This window comes from Rhinatrema bivittatum, chromosome 6, assembly GCF_901001135.1.
Source record: "Rhinatrema bivittatum chromosome 6, aRhiBiv1.1, whole genome shotgun sequence".
Classification (NCBI taxonomy): Eukaryota; Metazoa; Chordata; class Amphibia; order Gymnophiona; family Rhinatrematidae; genus Rhinatrema; species Rhinatrema bivittatum.
In genome coordinates this window covers 84342808-84364059 of record NC_042620.1, presented here as the reverse complement: position 1 = coordinate 84364059, position 21252 = coordinate 84342808, and positions in this window count along the sequence as shown.

The following is a 21252-nucleotide window of genomic DNA, read 5'->3' as shown; positions in this document are numbered from 1 at the left end:
AAGCTGTGTTAGGCATTTACCATGTAATAAACATGATAACAAAATATTAAAAATACCGCACATTAATTTACTCCAAATATTACAAAAATGGTAATGAGCTGCTTTGCTTGCAAATGCATACAAAGCAGCTCATTATTAGTAGATATTAACGAAATAAAATACAGCTTACCTGAAAAATTGCAAGTTGTTTTATTTTCCTGAAAGCAAGCTACAACTCGTGAACTGTAGCTAACTTTCCCTGGGAGTATTGGGACATTAATGCGCATCCTGATGCTCCTGGGCAGTTTCTTAAAGGACTATATTGGCCTGTGCCCCCCCCCCCCCCACACCAACATGTGTAAACCCCCTCCAGGGGTCTTGTATGATCCCCAGTCCACGCCCCCCCCCCCCCCCCCCCACCGGTGCCTCTAGAGGTGGTCTTAATGTTAAAAACAACCAAAAAAAGAATTTCAGTTTGCATGGCGAATGCTCCACCCCTTATCCAACCCTGCCCTTTTTTCATTAAAAATTCATTACTCCTGACTCACCCTAGCCATCCTCTTGGGCACTCTTTTAAGACCTGATGACTAGTGGGGCCTGCAGTATTTATTTATTTATTTATTTAATAACTTTTATATACCGGCATTAGAAAGGCACATCATGCCGGTTTACATATTAACAAAAGCGAGGAAAATACATTATAACAGGGAGTGGGAGGGGATAAAGCAAACTGAGACAAAGGCAAGAAATACAGGGTTGTAAACTAGTTAAATAAATCAAACAACTACAACAACTACCCTCTATACTCCAGGCGTTGCACCATCTGAATTCAAAATGGTGCCAGTTTGCAGCAATGCAAGAGATTAATTCCATTGGAAAATGGAAAATTGTGGTTTGTGGTTTTTCTTTGTCTCAAGTTTTCTTTCCTTTGTAGAGTTTGTAAAGAAATGCCCCCGACAGAGCCATGTGTTGTGCTGAATCACTGTCAATGTCAGGTTTTGGTTCATGAAAAGCCAACGGGAACATCAACAAACATTGCTTGTTCTTAATAAGTATTAGTTTTGTTGATTATACCCGGGTTCAATCCCCGGCCTTTCCACCATTACTGAACATACTGCTGGTATGGAAAAATACCAGCAGGCCCCAGAACACAAACCTGGGACCTTGAAGGCCAGATGCCAAAGAAGAAAGCTATAAAACTGTTTTTGCAGGAATTCACAGACACCAGAGACTCAACAGGATGGGGCAGGAGATATCGCAGAGAGTACGCAGCAAATAGTCTGTGGGAAAGAATGCAGGGGGGAGAGAGAGATAAGGGGAGACAAACAACAGCTGAAGACAGCGAAAAAAATGTAGTGGTGTGAAGCATGCAAGCAGAAATCAGATAATTAGCTGACTTTGTATTTTTAACCTATATAAGAAAAGCTGGTATGTAATAGGGCTGGCACGGATTCTGTATCCGTTGCAGAGCCCAGCGCTGAGCTCTTTTATTATGTAAGTATACATTATTTTTGCTTCCTGTGTACTTTTTGCTTCCTGGGTATTTATCTGTTTTGTGTATGCATAGTATATGATTTATAATAAAGATTATTAATTACCAGTAGTATCAGGGTTGTTCTTTTAAACAATTTTACCTCTGCGGTGGGATTTTAAACAGTTTCTAGATTGTTTTACAGGTTTAAAATGATGATAGAGTACACAGTAGCATACTCTAGTGGTAGATGATTGAAATTCTTGTGCTCTTAACTGATACAGTCTACAGCCCATTGTGGGGCAAAAGACAGCAGAATTAGCAATTGTGCACTAAATTTTACTGATGCCACAAATGTTTGATTCTTAGTGGTGTTTTCATATTGTTTTTGCCTTCTTTAATAGTTTTTTTTTTTAGTATTTACTGGGGTGAAGTTCTTTTACGATATACTTTTTGTAGTTTCTGCATGCTTACCCTGCTATGAACACTAGGCTACTCTTTTATTGAGAAAACCTCTTGGATTGCAGGCATTGCATTTATACCAATGCTGTTGAATGATACAGACTTAAAAAAAATCAATTCTAAATTAACTTTCTTATTCTTTACAATTCATTTAATTCCATGAACATATTTTATGAGTTCAGATGATTATATTATAATTGACCAGCATTCAGTAAAGCCATGCTGCGAAGTCGGTTCAAGTTCCTTGTATAAGCAAAATTAATGCTATCTACTGAATGAAGATTAGGATTTGTGGGTACTAAGATATAGAATCTATTGTGATACACAGAGAGATTAACTTTCAAACCATTGTGCACGGTGGCATATTCACATGTGTGTGGCTGCAAGTAGCTTTACTATAATATTTTATAACACGTGCATAAGATTTGTGTGCATTTTATAAAACATGCACATACACACATGCACATACACACATTTTATAAAACATGCACATACACACATATGTAAGCTTGCGTGCAAATGCATGCAATGGATTGAAACCAAGTATATCAATATATTGAATGAGTGTAATTTTACCCACCTGTTTAAAAAAATTTACATGTGTATATTTTATTCATGAAAGTAAAATAGCACTTTACCTGTGTAAGTCCCGATTTACATGCATATGTTGGTATATTTTATAACATGCATACATCAATGAAAGTATGTTTTACCAATTAGACCACTAGTTTGCCCAGTCCTTCTGCAGCTCATCAAGACCCTTCTGGTTCTTCAGCCTGAAACCCCTCCAGTTCACCCAGACCTCCCACCTGGTCAGTACTACACAATAAGCACATTTAATCACGCCAGATAGTTAGCAGGTGTAAAAATATGCCAGTAAGTTGGAAAATATATGCACATAAGTCCCTTTTAAAATAGCAACTAATATGTGTAATTGTAGGCCCCTGTCCGGGAACTCCCCTAGACTTCATCTTTTTTATATGAATATATATACACATGAAAGTGAAAAGATGCTCGTGTTCTGGACTTTTATAAAATATGGAATTTGTAAGTAGAGACTACTTACATGCATATATGCCAATTTTTATGCACATAACATTTTGAAAATTCACTTTAAAAGTAAGATCTGTGAAAATCCATCAGAGTCTCTCTAATATTGACAGCACATTAGAAACAAAATCTCATCAAATGACTTTGTTTTATTTACTAAATCCTAATTTTGTCAGTGACGCAGTCAGATCAATATATGGAATGAACTGTTTTGTGCATTGACTAAACCTGTGCAAGATTTTGGCTACTTGTATATCCATTCTAGGGCCTCTGCTATTTAATGTAAACAGCACATGATTCCCCAAGAGAGAGCACGATGAAGTATTGAATAGGGCGGCATTTCTAAGTGGATAATACCCAGTTATGGTTTTTTTTCTTTCTTGCTAATTGCCAAATGCCTTTCTCAGTGATGAACAAGTGCCTGAGTGAGATTGTAAACTGGCTGTGTAGCAGCTGGCGCTGACTCACTCCAGATAGCACAGAGCAACTGAGCTACTGAATTTGGGACAGGATTTTCATTTAGTGAGGTATTGAGGGTGTCTTAATGTTTCATGTGCTTGCTGTAATAGAACTTAGAATAGGACAAAGAGGGAGAAATGTGCATGTTGTTCTTTTTATTTTATATAATTTATATTCCACTTTTTGCCACTAAAAAGCAGATTGCACACAGGTACTGTAGGCATGGCCCTGCCTCCAAAGGGCTCACGATCTAATAGGTAGGTTCATTCACATGATAGACGGGGTCTAATTTGCGATGACTCTTGCACCAGGTGTTAGTATGTAAATATGATGAGTAAATGCAAAAGCTAGAAAATTATAAAAATGAGGGACTCCTACCGCATTTCGTGGAAAGATAATGCATACTAGCGCTGGGTTTAACGTGAGAAATAACAACACCTTTTTGATTTGCGGTAAAGCAGAAAAACAGTTTTTATCGTGCCATAGCGGTTGTTATTGCGGATCGTGGCTATTATCGAGCTAAATAAAATGATGCCTTCCTTCAGACATACCTACACAGCCCTGGTGGCCCAATAAAAACAGCTTTTGCTACCTGCCCTGTATTCTGAAAGCTAGGGAGAAGTGCACTAGTAATGGGATACTGGCTGCTCCAGGCTGCTCAACAACAACAGCAACAAAAACAACAACTGCTACATCAGGCTAGGGAGGTTCCAATGCCTCCTAGGGAAGTACCCACACCAAAGCCAGAGCTGCAAGCCCTGCCAGTGGAGCGGCTGGCCCACTTCAGGTCTTGTCATGCAGATGGTATAGGGAGTGCAGCTTTCATCCATGCACCACATTGCTGGGGATGTCAGAGGACAACGTGGTTTGAGGTATCGACTGAGTTTTCAAGCTATCGTCAAATTATATCAAGAACTCAGAGGGGATCTGGATCCGGTCACAGAAAGATCCTGCACTACACCAGTCCTTACCAAACTATTGTGCACCCTGCATTTAAGGCATCTGGCTCATTCCAAACAACAGTTGGGGACATGTCCCAAACGTCTTTTTCCTACTGTCTGGGCCAAGTAGGGGTGTGCATTCGTATTGACCGCATATGTAAAACGCTACTTATATTTTTTTTTTAACTTAAAAAAGTGATGAGACATAAAAGATCGGATTTCCCACATATCCAACATAGCTATGTTGGATATGTTGGAAATTGCGATTGTTGATCCAAAATAAAAATTTAAACCCCTCACCTTCCTTAATCCCCCCCAAAGACTTACCACAACTCCCTGGTGATCCAGCGAGGAGTGAGGACGCCATTTCTACAATCCTTTGCGAGGAGCACGTGACGTCGGCGCCACGTCGAGTGACGCGGCGTCACGTGATTCCCCGCGGGGTCGCGCCGGAACGCTCGTTCGGCCCAAAAGGAACTTTTGGCCAGCTTGGGGGGGCCTCCCCCAAGCTGGCCAAAAGTTCCTTTTGGGCCGAACGAGGGTTCTGGCGCGACCCCGCGGGGAATCACGTGACGCCGCGTCACTCGACGTGGCGCCGACGTCACGTGCTCCTCGCAAAGGATTGCAGAAATGGCGTCCTCACTCCTCGCTGGATCACCAGGGAGTTGTGGTAAGTCTTGGGGGGGGGGATTAAGGAGGGTGAGGGGTTTAAATTTTTATTTGCACATATGGACATATACTCAACTCATTGAATTCTGTTTATGTCTATATTGACCGCAAATGGGACCCCCTTTGGACATATGGACATAAACTTTTGCTCTGCACATCCCTAGGGCCAAGTCCTAACAGTTCTACATTGCTGCCTTTATCATTACATAAGATTCCGTCATGAAAGGCAGGACTTGCTGGTCTTGAAGAGAGGTTTTTGTTGCTAACTTTCTAAATATTCTGGGAGCTATTGACTGCACTCATGTAGCCACCATTGTACCCCATGGCAGGGAGGAGATCTACCGCAACAGAAAGCTCTTCCACTCCATCAAGGTGCAAGTGGTCTGTGATGCTCGACTATGCATCCTCCACATGGTCGCCAGGTACCCGGGAGCTGCACACAATTCCTTTATACTTAGGCAATTTGGTCTGTTTGAACAATTTGAAGATAGGCTCTATGGTGATGGTTGGTTCATAGGTAAGAGCGGTGCTTCTTCCTATCATCCCTTTCCAGCTACATGTTTACAGCAAATGGCAATGACTCGAGGCGGCTGTCAGGGATTTGACTGCATCAGTTACATGACAAGTGGCTTGCACGGTTAGATCAATAAGCCATCATGCCAGGGCCCAGCTTTCTCTTTCTATGCTATAGAGGTTTAATATTGTTATGTGTCCCTTCACATCACTTTCCGCTAAGGTCAGTGTGTGACTGAGAACTATAGACTTTCAACTTAAAACAAGTGGCAGTTCAAATCCTCTCTCTTGGAGCTATTGAAAAGTCACTTGTCTACGGAGACCTTTTTAAGCACACAGTACAGGGACTCCCAGATCAGGCATGCCCTGTTAGTGCACTTTGGCCCTCAGCTAACGGTGCCCATAATGGTATTCTGTTTGCAGTGTTTTGGCTCTGAAAACTAGGATGTCAGCCACAGTTTGTGTTCATCGTCACAGGGATATACAGGTTCAATGGAAGCTGTGTGAGTAGCCTTTTGGGACAATCCTGTTCAGTATGTCAAGTTTGACAAATGTATATCTCTGGAGGGCAAACTGCTGAACTGCCAGGGACATGAACAATCATCCCAAGAGGTTGATGTCTTTCTGCAGTGACATGTGTGGCAGCTTCAGTGTTACAGGAGTGCTAGAATTGGGTAGAGATTGCTTCCTTGTGAGTGACATGGTCACATTTTGTACTCACCTCAGATGCAATTTTCCATTCATGAAGATCTGACACAGCATAACAAAGTACTATAGCATACATATAGTGTTACAGTAAAATGCAGCATGGACCAAGGGTTTGGAAGTAAATGACATTCCACATCTACCTGAGAATCCCCCGTGTCTACCTGCAGAAGCCAGGGAGACCACACGGACTGGCATCCAGCTTCAGCAAAATGTTATACAACACTACTTTGCCTGTTAGTCATCATCTAATCCTTCCCCTCCAATGGAAGATTGCCCAGCAGAGTGGTTCTAGCTGGTCTCATCTCCATCTTTCTTTTACTCACAAGTCCTCTATCTGGGTCAGTGTATAACAGAAACCACTTAGGCCTAGTTAGGCAACATCGTGATAATGGAGCAAAATACAGTAGTAGACAAAATAGAAACAAATAAACCTAACACCAAATAGATGTGGCTGTTAGGGATGTGCAGGCAAAAAGTTTTCATTGCGTACGTGATACGTATTCGTGGGGGGTCAATTCCGTTTCATGCGGAAGTATGGAGAATTCAATAAGTTGTCGATCTGTAAATACGTTACTACTAAATTAACTACAACCCCCCCCACCCTCCTGACCCCCCCAAGACTTACCAAAACTCCCTGGTGGTCCAGTGGTGAGGTCCGGGAACTCACTCAGACCCTCGGGGCTAGTTTCATCATGGCGCCGATAGCCTTTGTCACAGGGGCTACCGGTGCCATTGGTCAGCCCCTGTCACATGGCCATCGGCGCCATCTTGTGCTCCTACCATGTGACAGGGGCTGACCAATGGCACCGGTAGCCCCTGTGACATAGTATGGGCAAAGGCTATCGGCACCATTTTGAGTCCTGGCGTTGGACGGCAGGTCACTCCGGGACCCCCGTTGGACCCACAGGCACTTTTGGCCAGTTTGGGGGGGCCTCCTGACCCCCACAAGACTTGCCAAAAGTCCAGCGGGGGTCCGGGAGCGACCTCCTTGTACGCTGGCCGTCCGATGCCAATACTCAAAATGGCGCCGATCGCCTTTGCCCTCACTATGACGGCAATCGGCGCCACTTTGAGTGTTGGCGGGACGGTGATTTTGAGTCTCAAAATGGCGCCGATCGCCGTCATAGTGAGGGCAAAGGCGATCGGCGCCATTTTGAGACTCAAAATCGCCATCCCGCCAATACTCAAAATGGCGCCGATCGCCATCATAGTGAGGGCAAAGGCGATCGGCGCCATTTTGAGTATTGGGATCGGACAGCCAGCCTGCAAGGAGGTCACTCCCGGACCCCCGCTGGACTTTTGGCAAGTCTTCTGGGGGTCAGGAGGCCCCCCCAAGCTGGCCAAAAGTCCCTATGGGTCCAACAGGGGTCCCGGAGCGACCTGCCGTCCGACGCCAGGACTCAAAATGGCGCCGATAGCCTTTGCCCATACTATGTCACAGGGGCTACCAGTGCCATTGGTCAGCCCCTGTCACATGGTAGGAGCACAAGATGGCACCGATGGCCATGTGACAGGGGCTGACCAATGGCACCGGTAGCCCCGTGACAAAGGCTATGGACGCCATGATGAAACTAGCACCGAGGGTCTGAGTGAGTTCCCGGACCCCACTGCTGGACCACCAGGGAGTTTTGGTAAGTCTTGGGGGGGGGGGTCAGGAGGGTGGGTGGGGTTTACATTTTGATTTAGGCCGAATAAAACAGAAATCTGTTTAATACGTGCGGAGTCACGATGCGTTTCGCCTCCCCACGTATTTAACAGATAGCAAAAAATAAGCTGCGGATTACAAATACATGGAAAACGGATGCACACCTCTAGTGGCTGTCCTAATGTATTCAGATTGATTGTTAGTCCAAAAGAGTCATATCTTGCTATAGTGTTTGTGCAGGATTCCCAACACAGTGTACATAGCTTGCCATAGCTTGTGTCTTCATGCTTGCCTCGGCTATGACTTTGACCCTGTCTTAGACCTCACATGTTGGCAAGATAGTTGCATAGGTATGATGGAACCCCAGCAGGGCCATGGGGCCAAGTGCTCTATAAGTCATAGAAATCACAAGTAGTTCAGCTGCTTAAAGGCACAACCAGTTACAAACAATTATTTATTATTTTATTTATTTAGATTTATATTCTGCTTTTCACACTTTTTTCAGTGCTTCAAAGTGGATTACATTCAGGTACTGTAGGTATTTCCCTATCCCCAGAGGGCTTACAATCTAACCCCCTCATTTATCAGAATGCTATAAGGCGTTTTCGCATGCTTTAAAGGCCATATCGCATGGTATGATGCAAATCTGAAAAAAAGGAGGAGTTGGTTTACCATTTTGTGAAACCCTATTGCATGGCTTTAAATACAACATTTTCAGTAGTGAAATAGCTTGTATGAGAGAGAAAGAGAGGCCATAATATCCTCACACTAGATAGGGATTTATATCTCTATGGGAGGCCCGCCTGGTAACTCGAGGTGAGGTGTAGATATTAGTGTATGGGTTAGGGGCCACTTTGACATTCAAAGTGAGATGTACGAACAGAACAGTGCTCTCTAGTGAATATTTGATGACCCTCTCTATGGGAGACCCTCTCTATGGGAGACCCTCTCTATGGGAGGCCCGCCTGGTAACTCGAGGTGAGGTTTAGGTATTAGTGTACGGGTTAGGGGTAGAGATGTGGTTCGGTTTTCGCCCTATTTAGGAAATTGAACGAAATTTCCTAATTCGTTGTTGTTTCGGAGCCTCCGAAACACGACATAAACGGTGTTGTTTCGGAGGCCCCGAAACCGGAAACGAAATTTCCCCCCCGAAATTCGGGGGAAAATTCGTTTTCGGGTTTGCCTGGGGAGAGGGCAAAAATTATTATTTTTTTATTAAAAACCACCCCAAACCACCCCAAATTTAAATTAATTATAATACACCACCCCCTGATCCCTCCCCAAGACTTACGAAGATCCCTGGTGGTCCAGCGGAGTCCCGGCTTCCATTTGCCATGCCCTCCGTGCCCTAGTTCGTGCCAGTGCAAGCCGCGCACCAAAATGGTGCCGAATAGCCCGAACGACCATGTCACAGGGGCTTTCGGTGCTATTGGTCAGCCCCTGTCACATGGCCATCGGCGCCATCTTGTGCTCCTATCATGTGACAGGAGCTGACCAATGGCGCCGAAAGCCTCTGTGACATAGTATGGGCAAAGGCTATCAGCGCCATTTTGGTTACTGGCAGCCGAAAACGAAATCGCTCTCCGACCCTTGCTGGACCCCCAGGGATTATTGGCAAGCCTTGGGGGGGTCAGAAGCCCCCTCCTGACCCCCCCAAGGCTTGCCAATAATCCCTGGGGGTCCAGCAAGGGTCGGAGAGCGATTTCGTTTTCGGCTGCCAGTAACCAAAATGGCGCCGATAGCCTTTGCCCATACTATGTCACAGAGGCTTTCGGCGCCATTGGTCAGCTCCTGTCACATGATAGGAGCACAAGATGGCGCCGATGGCCATGTGACAGGGGCTGACCAATAGCGCCGAAAGCCCCTGTGACATGGTCGTTCGGGCTATTCGGCACCATTTTGGCGCGCGGCTTGCACTGGCACGGACTAGGGCACGGAGGGCTAATGGAAGCCGGGACTCCGCTGGACCACCAGGGATCTTCGTAAGTCTTGGGGAGGGATCGGGATGGGGGGGGGGGGTTGTATGTACTAAAAATGTTTGGAAACGTGTTTAAATGCTTGGGGTGGGTTTTTTTTTAGCTTCGTTTCCCGGTTCGTTTTTCGGTCCAGTTTCGGGTTTCTCGTTTCGTTTTCGGACAAACGACCCGAAAATGAAACGTGAACACCCGAATTATACCACGAAGTATTCGAACCGAAAAACGACCCGGCAGAACAAAACGAAGCACATCTCTAGTTAGGGGCCACTTTGACATTCAAAGTGAGATGTACGAACAGAACAGTGCTCTCTAGTGAATATTTGATGACCCTCGGAGTGAGAACACTCACCCAAAGATGAGATTTGTGCAATGTTCTCTCAATCTAGCTTGATGGACACATCAAGCTAGATTGATGTGATGGACACATCAAGCTAGATTGAGAGAACATTGCACAAATCTCATCTTTGGGTGAGTGTTCTCACTCCGAGGGTCATCAAATATTCACTAGAGAGCACTGTTCTGTTCGTACATCTCACTTTGAATGTCAAAGTGGCCCCTAACCCGTACACTAATATCTAAACCTCACCTCGAGTTACCAGGCGGGCCTCCCATAGAGATATAAATCCCTATCTAGTGTGAGGATATTATGGCCTCTCTTTCTCTCTCATACAAGCTATTTCACTACTGAAAATGTTGTATTTAAAGCCATGCAATAGGGTTTCACAAAATGGTAAAGATGAGATTTGTGCAATGTTCTCTCAACCTAGCTTGATGTTACCAGGTAGAGAGTCCATCAAGCTAGATTGAGAGAACATTGCACAAATCTCATCTTTGGGTGAGTGTCCTCACTCCGAGGGTAATCAAATCTTCACTAGAGAGCACTGTTCTGTTCGTACATCTCACTTTGAATGTCAAAGTGGCCCCTAACCCGTACACTAATACCTAAACCTCACCTCGAGTTACTAGGTGGGCCTCCCTTAGGGATATAAATACCTATCTAATGTGAGGATATCACGACTTCTCTCTCTCTCTCTCTCTCCCCATAAAACATACCCCTTTTTCTATCACAGGCGATATTTAGTGCATTTTGATAAATCTGAATATATCCATATGTACAATGGTGCATAGTATCACATGGGCCTGCAAAGACACAGCATTGCCTCAGCTGTTTCTGAGGCAGTGCTGACATTGGAGTACTCACATAGTAGGCTTTCACTTACAGTCTTTTGGGAAGCACATATTAAATATTGTAGCAATCCCAAACTTCTCACAGGTCATTGCAAGCTAGCATATGTGATGAGGGTTGCACTTGACCATGAAAAGCTGGGCCCTGCTACAACTAGATAAACAGTCAACTCTCATGTACAGATGGTGAGGGCCTTGGCCCTTGGGCTGTCATGTTAGTTATGTTAGCTGCTTGGGAAGGCTAAACAAGGTTGCTGGTCTATCTGAAGGCTGGATTGGGAATAGGATGGAGTCATGCCTTCATATGTTGTTGAAAGACATCTCTAAAATATATAGGTCAGAGTTTATTTAGTGATGATTATAAGAGCACCAACATGTATTTATTTATCTATTTATTTATCTATCTATCTATCTATTTATTTATTTATTTATTTAAAGAGTCTTCTATACCGATATTAGTAAAAACATCATATCGGTTTACATTGAACTAAAGAGCAGAAAGTTACAAAAAACAGGGGAAAGGGGAGGGGATACAAATTAAACCAATAGGAAAGAAAGGAATGCGGAGGGGCAAAAACAACAGGCAGATTAGAAACATTGAAAACAAGTGCAATAGCAATTCAAACATTATAACATTATACAACACGGATAACCAAAGGTTCATCTCAATGAACCCAAGGCAAAGCTGTTAACCTAGCTTGAAATGTCACAGGTAGTCACTGGGAAATATTCAGATTCAGGGCACAGCAAGGAGCTCAGGACTAGTCATGTTGTCCTGCTTTGTGTAGGTACATAGAAAATCTGCAGAGTAATTTGTTCTGATTGCTAGTAGCAGTTACAATCATTATGCTATCTGTGGCCACCCTTAAAGCACATAAGCTGAGGACTCCAGGGAGACAAGCAGGCAGAATGGTCATTTTCCAAGCAGAGTCACAACCCTTTAGGTCTTTTCAGGTTTGAAGCCCTTACTTGTCCACATGGCTGCCATGACTTGTGGCCAAAATACAAGAGTTGCAGTCCTATAGGATGGGTGTCCTGTGGTGTTTGTGCATTTTTTATATTGTGGTTAACGAGACCAAGGCAGGTATGCTGATAGACTCTCAATCATCAGCTCTGTGCATAGCATAAAGGCAAGAATATGTGTTGTCAGCTGATGTCCTCATGAACCAACAATAATCCTCTTTCTGAAGCTTGCCACTGTGCAAAATATATAGGCCAACTGCTCCCAGAGGTAGCATGTGGTAGGCATGATGTTTTCTGCACTTTCAGTGTTATGTAGAAAGATAAGCATTTTGAGACACCTGAGACCTGGAGAGGTCCATGTCTGTAACAATGAAAAATCAATGAGCATATATGCTTCTGTCAGATGTATATCAGGCTGACTGGTGTAGACAATCTTCTGTGAGGAGTAATGACTGACTACTCATTAGCAGATAGGGACAAGCTTGGCACATACCATCATTGATGGTTGATGATGAATATCACGGGAATAGCAAATTTGGGCCTCAGTACTGCTGGAGGTAGTCTGTAAACAACAATGTCCTAGCTGATATATGGGTCTGTGTGTGTCTAGGTGATTGATGTGCTGTGTTAGCCCCTGTTTATATCTGTGTCTGGGGTGATGTAGGGTTCATAGTTATCTTCCTTACCACACCAATGCATACACCATAGCATGCACTAACAGGCCGATGCAATATTGGCACGTGTAAAATGGGTGCTTATGATTGTGCACCCACTCTCCTAATGCATGCCCATCCACCTCTCCTGGGCAGATGATTTAATATTAAAATGAGCTGCCACGGTAAAGAAGCGCTAGGGGAAATTGTGAGTCTCTAGTGTCTCCTCGGGATCAGGCGCCCAGGAAAGGTGGCTGTTAGTGCGGGCTAGGAAATGCACACTCAATATATGTCTCCATTTTCTCCCCCTACCAGCACAATATACATCCAGAATATATACAGCCTGGACTATGTAATTTGTGGGTGTATATTGGGCACCCAGAAATTTTTTTCCATGACTTTTTCTTTTATTATTCAGCTTTCTGTGGTTCTTTCTACTTAGTATCGCGATGATACTAGTAGGAGGAATCACAGAAAGTAGGAATTTATGTTTTTTCCAATGAGCCCTTGAGGGCGGCAGACCTTTACGTCAGCCCCGGGATGGGGTAAGATTTGTCGCATTGCAATAGGCGCATTGGCACACAGGAATTTTTTTTAATCATGGGGATTAGCTAATAGCCTCATCTACATGTACTTTACATGTGATGAGCTCTATTAGCTATGCGGGTGATTGGATGCACATTTTGGATGTACTAATCCTCGTCTTGCATCGGGGGTTATGGATGCGCATCCAAAACGTTCATCCAATAATGTATTAAGCTGTGCGCTGGACAGAGCTCATGGTATTGCATTGGCCTATATTTCTGCTTCCAATTAGCATACACTGGCTTTTGACACAAGCAGTCTTGTGCTTCCACTCTTTATGATGGATATTACAGATATGCTAATGTGTAGGCAGGGAAAAAAATTGCCTCACGCATTTTAACCAAACATTCCATAAGAACATAAGACTTGCCCTGCTGGGTCAGATGAGGCTGGTTGTAATTTTCAGGAACATGCATAACTTCTTTGAAAATTCACCTGACAGTATATAAATCAATATAACTGGAAATGTGATTGCACTGAGCTTGGAAGTTTTGCAGCATGAGCTTTGTTCCCGGGATAATTTTGCGCAAAAAAAAAAAAAAGGTACTGGATCAGAAGGTGAGAAGGGTAGGGGATTGTGCCTCTGCCGACCTTCTTCTTTCTGCCTGGCTCAGACTTCTTTTCCCCTTCCCCTTTCTTCCTGCCTTCCCACTATATGCCACAGTTTGTGTCAGGCAGGCTGTGACCTCATATCTTCAGTGGATATTGGGACAAGCTCCATCAGCCACCCCATCCTGGCATCATGATTATTTTTGAAACTTACGGGCTGGGTGCAGGCACTTCCTGGTGGCTGATCTTGTGAGAAGCATCAGCTCTCATACCTTGAAAATGTTCACAATGCCTTAACTATATGGCACCTTTTCCTGATCTCCGGAGCCTTGAGCTATGGCAAATTCATGAAAAGCAAATTTGCCACAGTTGTGGGTCGGTAGCCCAATCTGATCTGCTTGTTCCCATATAGAAAAAGAAAAAAGGGAACTCATACGTACACATATGTGCTATATGTATCATTACCTTCATCACTGCTGCAGAAGTACTGCACTATGTACTCTCACTGGCATTTACAGCATACTTACATGAACTTGGAAGAATCTGAGTAAGATTCTCAAGTAAAGTACTCTGGAACATAAACCAGTAAGGATGGTGCATTTTTGAACTAGTATGTTTTTGGCCAATGAAAGTCTTCACAGAAGCTGAATGTTATTCAAGTTTTATAGTAGGCTGCTGGTGCTGAGTTTTTTCTGCTTTGAATTACTGCTTTAACCCCTATCTCATAAGAGGTCCATTATTTGACAAAAGATTTCTGGAACAAGGTTAGACAAATCTCCAGTAATCAGAAGAGCACTATATTGTTTTCTTTCTTTTTTTTTTTTTTGTCCTTCAAATTACTATTGGACTTAGCTTAGTCTTTCTGTCCTTGTAGGGTTGTCATAGGGTGAGATGTTTGCCCTATGAGACCCAGTGGAAATAAGGCACAGACACTGAGAGAAATTGGCAAAAGAATATATGTGAGCTTTATTCCTACACAGGAACTAATAGTAATACAGTATAACTCACAACAAACACTTCCCCAAAAATGATAGGCAATGAAATCAGCAATTGAGCTTTCTTTTAGATTATATCTTAGCCTAGCAAATAAGTGAGTATATGAAGCAATACCATATGAAAGAGCATATATACAAGACCATATAAGAGAATGGTCTAAAATAATATTTACAGTGTCTCGTGTGCTGGCCGCGGCAGGCCTGCGGCCAGGCCCTCTTACCCTCTGCTGTCTACTCCAGCATCTGGCTCCACTTCCCTTGTGGCTGTGGGCTGCCGTCTCCATCCTTGTGCCGTCTCCGGCACTCCTGGTTCTACCATGGAATCCTGTGCTCCGTGGCAGGCCTATCCACATGGTCCACGGGGAGACGCCGCTGTCCCGCGCCGTGCCCCTCCCTAGGCGCGCGCGCATTCGCATCTCAGTTCCTTATGAAGGGCCCATGGTGGGAACTTGGCCGTGGCCCTGGATGATGACGTCCTTGAAGCCCCGGTATATAAGGCCGGGCTCAGCTCCTGTTAGTCACCTTTGCAACAGGTCTCCATGCTGGACATGTACTTCGTTGCCTCCTGGTGATTCCCTCGTGTTCCTGGTTCCTGTTCCCTTCGAGTTCCTGTTCCTGGTTTCGTCTTCTCTGTTCCTGAGCTTCACGCTAAACCAGCTTATCCCTATGGACTGACCTCCTGGACTCGACCACTGCTTTGCCTGACCATGCTACTGATCTTCTCCTGGACCCGACTACTGCTTTGCCTGACTATGCTATTGATCATCTCCTAGTCCAGACCTCTGCTTCATCCGACCACGCTACTGATCATCTTCTAGTCCTGACCTCTGCTCTGTCTGACCATGCCATTGCTTCTCTCCTGGACTTGACTTCAGCTTTGCCTTGCTACCACTCCTTGATTGCTGCCTGCCCTGACTTCAGCCTGTTCTATGACACCTCTACAGTCTTAGTCCTGGACTTGGCCTTTCAGACTTCAGCCTGCTCTTGTTTCTATTGGCGCCCGGGTCTCTGGGACTCTGCCTCATCCAGTATAGACTCTTCAGTTCTGCAGTTGCTGTCCCTGGGCTGACCTCTCCATCTTCTCATCGACATCTATGTACGGAGGCCCACCTAACTCCAGCCGGCCACAGTACCCAAAGGCTCACCCTGTGGGGAATGAGGGCTGGTATTGGCGAAGCTCCAACCAGCCTCCGTCAGTCAGCCTACTCTGCCTGCTGACGTGGGGACCCGTAGGACCTCTCCTACGAGTAGCGTCAACCCCACCTCGGCCCAAGGGTCCACCTCCTGGTCAACATACAGTAGGCAATTCCTCTAGTGATGACTCAACCATTTCATCCTCAGCAATATCTATGAAGAAGGGTCTCGATAGAGGAGATGGCTGTGCACCAGGAACTATTTGTTATCTTGGACGGTCTCTGGTCTGTTGTCCACTCAGTGCAAAGAACTGCTTTCGTACCTCCCTCTTATATACACTTAATTGCAGAGCTAGCACTAAATTACCACCCACTTATGGGTCGACAACCAAGTCTGGGTTACAGTCCAGGACTCTTTGACTGCATGAACATAGTTTTTTGTTCCTTGTTCTTGCCATTATGCTATGGGGAGTCTACAAGTTGTACTTTAGCTATCATTCTCTTAGATCTCATAATAAAAGGTTACTGGAAATACCAACTATAAAAAGCTACCACTTATGCCAAACAAGAGAGAGAGAGAGCTACTTCTATAGCGGGCCCTATGCTCTGGAACTCCATACCTGAAAACCTCTGTAGTACTTCTGACACCAAGAAATTTAAACAAGACCTGAAATCCTGGCTCTTCAACAATGCCTTCTAGATCTCTTTGTAACTAAAAGTTCATCCTTAATACTAACATTTGTTCATTGATTGTCTTTATGTTTAAATGTCTTCCTCTCACCCCCGATTTGTATCTTTCATCTAACTTATGTACTGTTGTGATCGAGTGATTCTCACGTGGAACGGTATACAAAAACCTAAAATAAATAAATAAATGTGTACAAGTGTGTCTCAGCTCTTACAGAAAGATACTTCCATAGTCCTGAGCATCTGAACTTGCTGTAGTTACTTCCTCTTTTAGACATGGCAAATATCTTTAGTGTCACTGCAGTGCCTTCTTAATGTTTCCTCTAAACATAAGCAAATATTCCAGTATTTTCATATTGTAGTGACAGACTTGTCTTTTCTGTCAGGGGAATGTGCCCTCTAATATTCTAAAATCATAAATGCAATTTCATATAGCTAAAACGCTATATAAATTCTAATGCAAGCAGTGTTTCTTTCTGCAATGTGCAGTGTCTCACTAAAATAAAACAATCAGCAATAACAATTTTTTGTGTATATGTAAATGGCCCTTGGAAGAGATTAACTGTGATCCATTTTATGTAGAGGAACCTGAGCCTCGATATCCTTTTCCTCTAATTCCTAACTCCACAACAGTCCTCTACTCCATACTGGACTTGGTATCCCTTTTATGATAGTAAGAGAATAGCTTTGTCATCCTTAGCAGCAACAGCAAATACAATCTGATAACAATCCTCATCAAACTTAGCAATGTCATAGTTTTTATATTTGTGATCTTCTCGCTCATCAGTGTCATCAACATCAGCAACATCATCATCTGGGGGAACAGAAGCATTCCCATCATTGACAGCCACAAAAGCCTTCTTATCAGGAGTGGCAGCAGCATCATTGGCATCAATAGCAATAGAATCATGGTCATCATCATTGTTATCTTCAATGGCATCATCACCAGCCTCACCAGTATCATTGTTATCAATATTTTCAACACCAACAGTATCATCATCGCCATCAGACAGTCATTATGATTGATTATCATCATAAGCAGCATCAGTACCACAATATGTGTATAGGCAAGCCTTTTCCTCCTGCTCCAATGCATATTTACCATCACCCACTTAAAATAATGCACCACACTCACTTTTTTTTCAAGCAATAGATATTTTTTGAGGATATTTTGGCCGAAGCACAAGCTTTATATAGTACTGAATAAACTTAGGATTTAAACATTTTCAGATATAACCCCAAAACATTTGCATATAATTCGAACCGCCTACTCTAACAGGTGGTGACCAGGCTTGCCTTCTTTTTTCTCAGTCTTGTTCTGGTTCCTGGCCATTGAAGCCATTGATCTGGAGCAGCCAGCGGGACTGAGATTTGGCCAGGGGCCCGTTTCATAGAAGTCCTGGACCCCGACATCGATGCTTGCCATCTTCAATATGTCCCTTGCCATTGAAGCGAATGGGGAAACTGTTGAACTTTTGTTAGCAGCGCCCCATTTTGAGTTAATATACCTTGCGGGCTTCTCCTACTTAGCCCCCCTTTTTCTCCTCTAGTCACCCTGTGCTGCGACATTCTAGACATGTGGTGGGCAGGTGTGGAACTGCTGCCAAGGATGCCCGCTGCTTTGAAAAGGGGGTGATTCCGCCAGTCGAGAGATTTTAAACTCCAGCAGGCGTCCAATGGGAGCCTCAGTCCCCTCCCTCTCACTTTACCTTTTTTGTCTGCCGCACCCCCTATATTTTCCCACCCCTCCCCTGCTGCTCTGTTCTTTATTGCTTAATCTTCTCCCTGCCCTGCCTGATCCCTATCTCCCCCCCCTCCCCCCTCCCCCGCTAGCTAGCCTGTTGTCGGCTGCCCGACACCTATTGTGCCTGCTCATGGACATTCGTCCGTTTTCGCTCAGGGGGTTATGTCGATAGAAAAAGGAAGGGCAGTGACAGATTTTTCACTTTCTCTTTATTTCATGTCTTCCCATGAATGATAAGTCATTTCAGCTGCTATATCTACTGGGCCTATTACATGAAAGAACTGCAGTTCTAGTTTTAGAGGTTTCTGACAATTGAATCCCTGTGCTACTCATTTTGGCCAAAATTGATAGTATATTTCTAGATATGGGCAGTAAATTAAATATCACTGCTCTAACACCAGTCTCTGGTTGCCTTTGTACCCTCTAGAATTGTAAATCTATCTTCTTCATTCCTATCAAATCACCAAAGAACAAAATCAAACATTATTTTATGTGATTTGGGACACTATCATTGTTATGTTCACACAGCCTGCTTGTGTAGTACATGGATTACTGTATCTTCTTGTTTTTGATGTTGTACACACAAACAGCTACACTGTCTGATGATGGGGCAATGAATTGACTATGTGGATGTAGGAAAATTATACCACTGAAAGACTGATTGCATTTCTTGTGCTGTTGCATACACAATATCAACACTACCCTATTAAGATATAAGTAAAAAAGAAATCATTAAACAATTTAGATTTAAACCATATCAAGCATTCATGGTCATATGATGCAGTCTTCAAGATTCCCCTTGTTGGGCCTTTTGCTCTCTTTCTTTTATTTGTTCTTGACTTATTAATGGAGCCAAAAGTCAAGCAAGATGATGTTTTTAAATTTAGGTAATACTGCTGTATTAAATCTCAAATTAAACAAATAATTTTGTTTTGCAGTTTGCTTTGGAGGTCCAAATGTGAGGTCTACAGTACTGTAACAGGAAGAAATTTGAGCAGACTAGATGGGCCTTACAGTTCTTATCTTCATCATATTCTGCTTCTTTGTTGAACTATTATAGCACATTCTGCTTTACTCATCAAAGCGAAGAAGCTGAGACAATGCATGTCTTTTGCAAAATGGGATCAGTATTTCAGGCCCAGGGTTTTGAACTGTTTATAATGCATATTGTTTGTGTACATTTCAATTATGGAAATGCCAAATATAATGCCTTAAGGGCTGCTTTTATGTGAAATGAATAAGTCTTCAAGACATGCAGTCATAGGGTCATATCAATGGTTCTTCCAGGTCATTGTACGCTTGGTAAAGTTTCAGGCAATGGTTGACCTTTTGATAGCACTGCAGGGTAACATCGTTTCTTGGGACACAGACATTTTAATTTGTTTGCATGGGGCTATGTTATTTAAAAATGTAAATATATCGCATTTTATATAGCTCAAGGATATAAATTTGGATGAACAATGTGTTTATTTTTTAGATATACAATGCATTTATTAGTTATTTAGTTTCTGCATGTTTAGTATACATTAAAATATAAACATCTGCTGACATAAATGGAACTTGTAAGTAGAGGTGTAAATATCTATTATTTAATTTAGAGTGCTTTTGTACTGCAGTGCATGTTATCACCTTAAATATAGAAACCCTGAAAAAAAAATAAAACAATCCAGCTGCTCAGTTTTCTCTTTCTGGTAGTTTGTTAATTTGGTTAGACAAACATATAAATTCCCATACCTAACCAACACAAAAGCCCTTCATGTCTTTTACCCCTCTGAACCCTATCACTGCCTGCGATATCTAACAGAGAATGTTTAAATTCAGTTACAGTACTGCTTCCACTATGTCCACTGCAACAAGGCTGTTGCAGGCCTTGTTGTCTTTCTTTTTGTTTTTACAATATCCATACTTAATATATCATTCAGGCCCTCTCCCATGTCTTACCACTAAGTTTTGGAATGACCCATGCAGCTACCAAAACTAGTAAGGCTGTAGTCTGAAACATCTGGCTGCCCTATACTCATTGATGTTAGGGTTATTAATTACCCATTCTGTACAGATTTCCCAAGTCTTCTTCGAAGCCATGATGCAGGTTATCATTTTATTGGTTTTCAACTTATAAGGCCTATGATATACAGCAGAGCACTTTATATCTGAAAAACGTTTAGGACTACAGCTTTTACAAATAATGGATATTAACAGATAATGGAAGTTTACTTATATAGAAGTGGAGGAGTAGCCTGGTGGATAGAGCAGTGGGCTATGACCCAGGCTTCAAATCCCACTGTTGCTCCTTGTGATTGCAACCAAGTCACTTTATCCCCTGTTGCCTCAGGTACAAAATTAGATGGTAAGCCCTGGTGGAGGGAAATACTTGTAGTACCCTTTGAAGTGCTAAAAAGCAGAATATAAGTATATTAAAATGAAAGAATGCTTACAGAGTGATTTATATTTGTGGACAATAATGCTTTTTCTGGATAACATAACAAACATTTTTTTAATACTTGCCTATATATTTAGGTAATAGATATTTATCTGGATAATGGAATGTGGGTTGAATCCCATGATTTTTTTTGCATAATAGGAGTTTTCTGATAATGGAACTTCAGATATAAGTTGCTTTCTGTGAATGTAAGTCCTGTAACATTTTGAAGTTAGAGAGGAGTGAGGTGAGCAGCTTACCTAATTGTTTAATTCTACCTCTTGACTTCTGCCTTTGAATATTTTAGGATAGTCAGGCTTTATCAGGAAGGTGTAATGTATTAAAGTGTAATAATCTGATATGCTATTTTAGGAAACTTGCCAAAATTATCATATGAAAAAATGTGGTAGACCTCACTATATATTAAGCTAATCAGAGGAAAAGAATATTATGTAATATTTTTCCT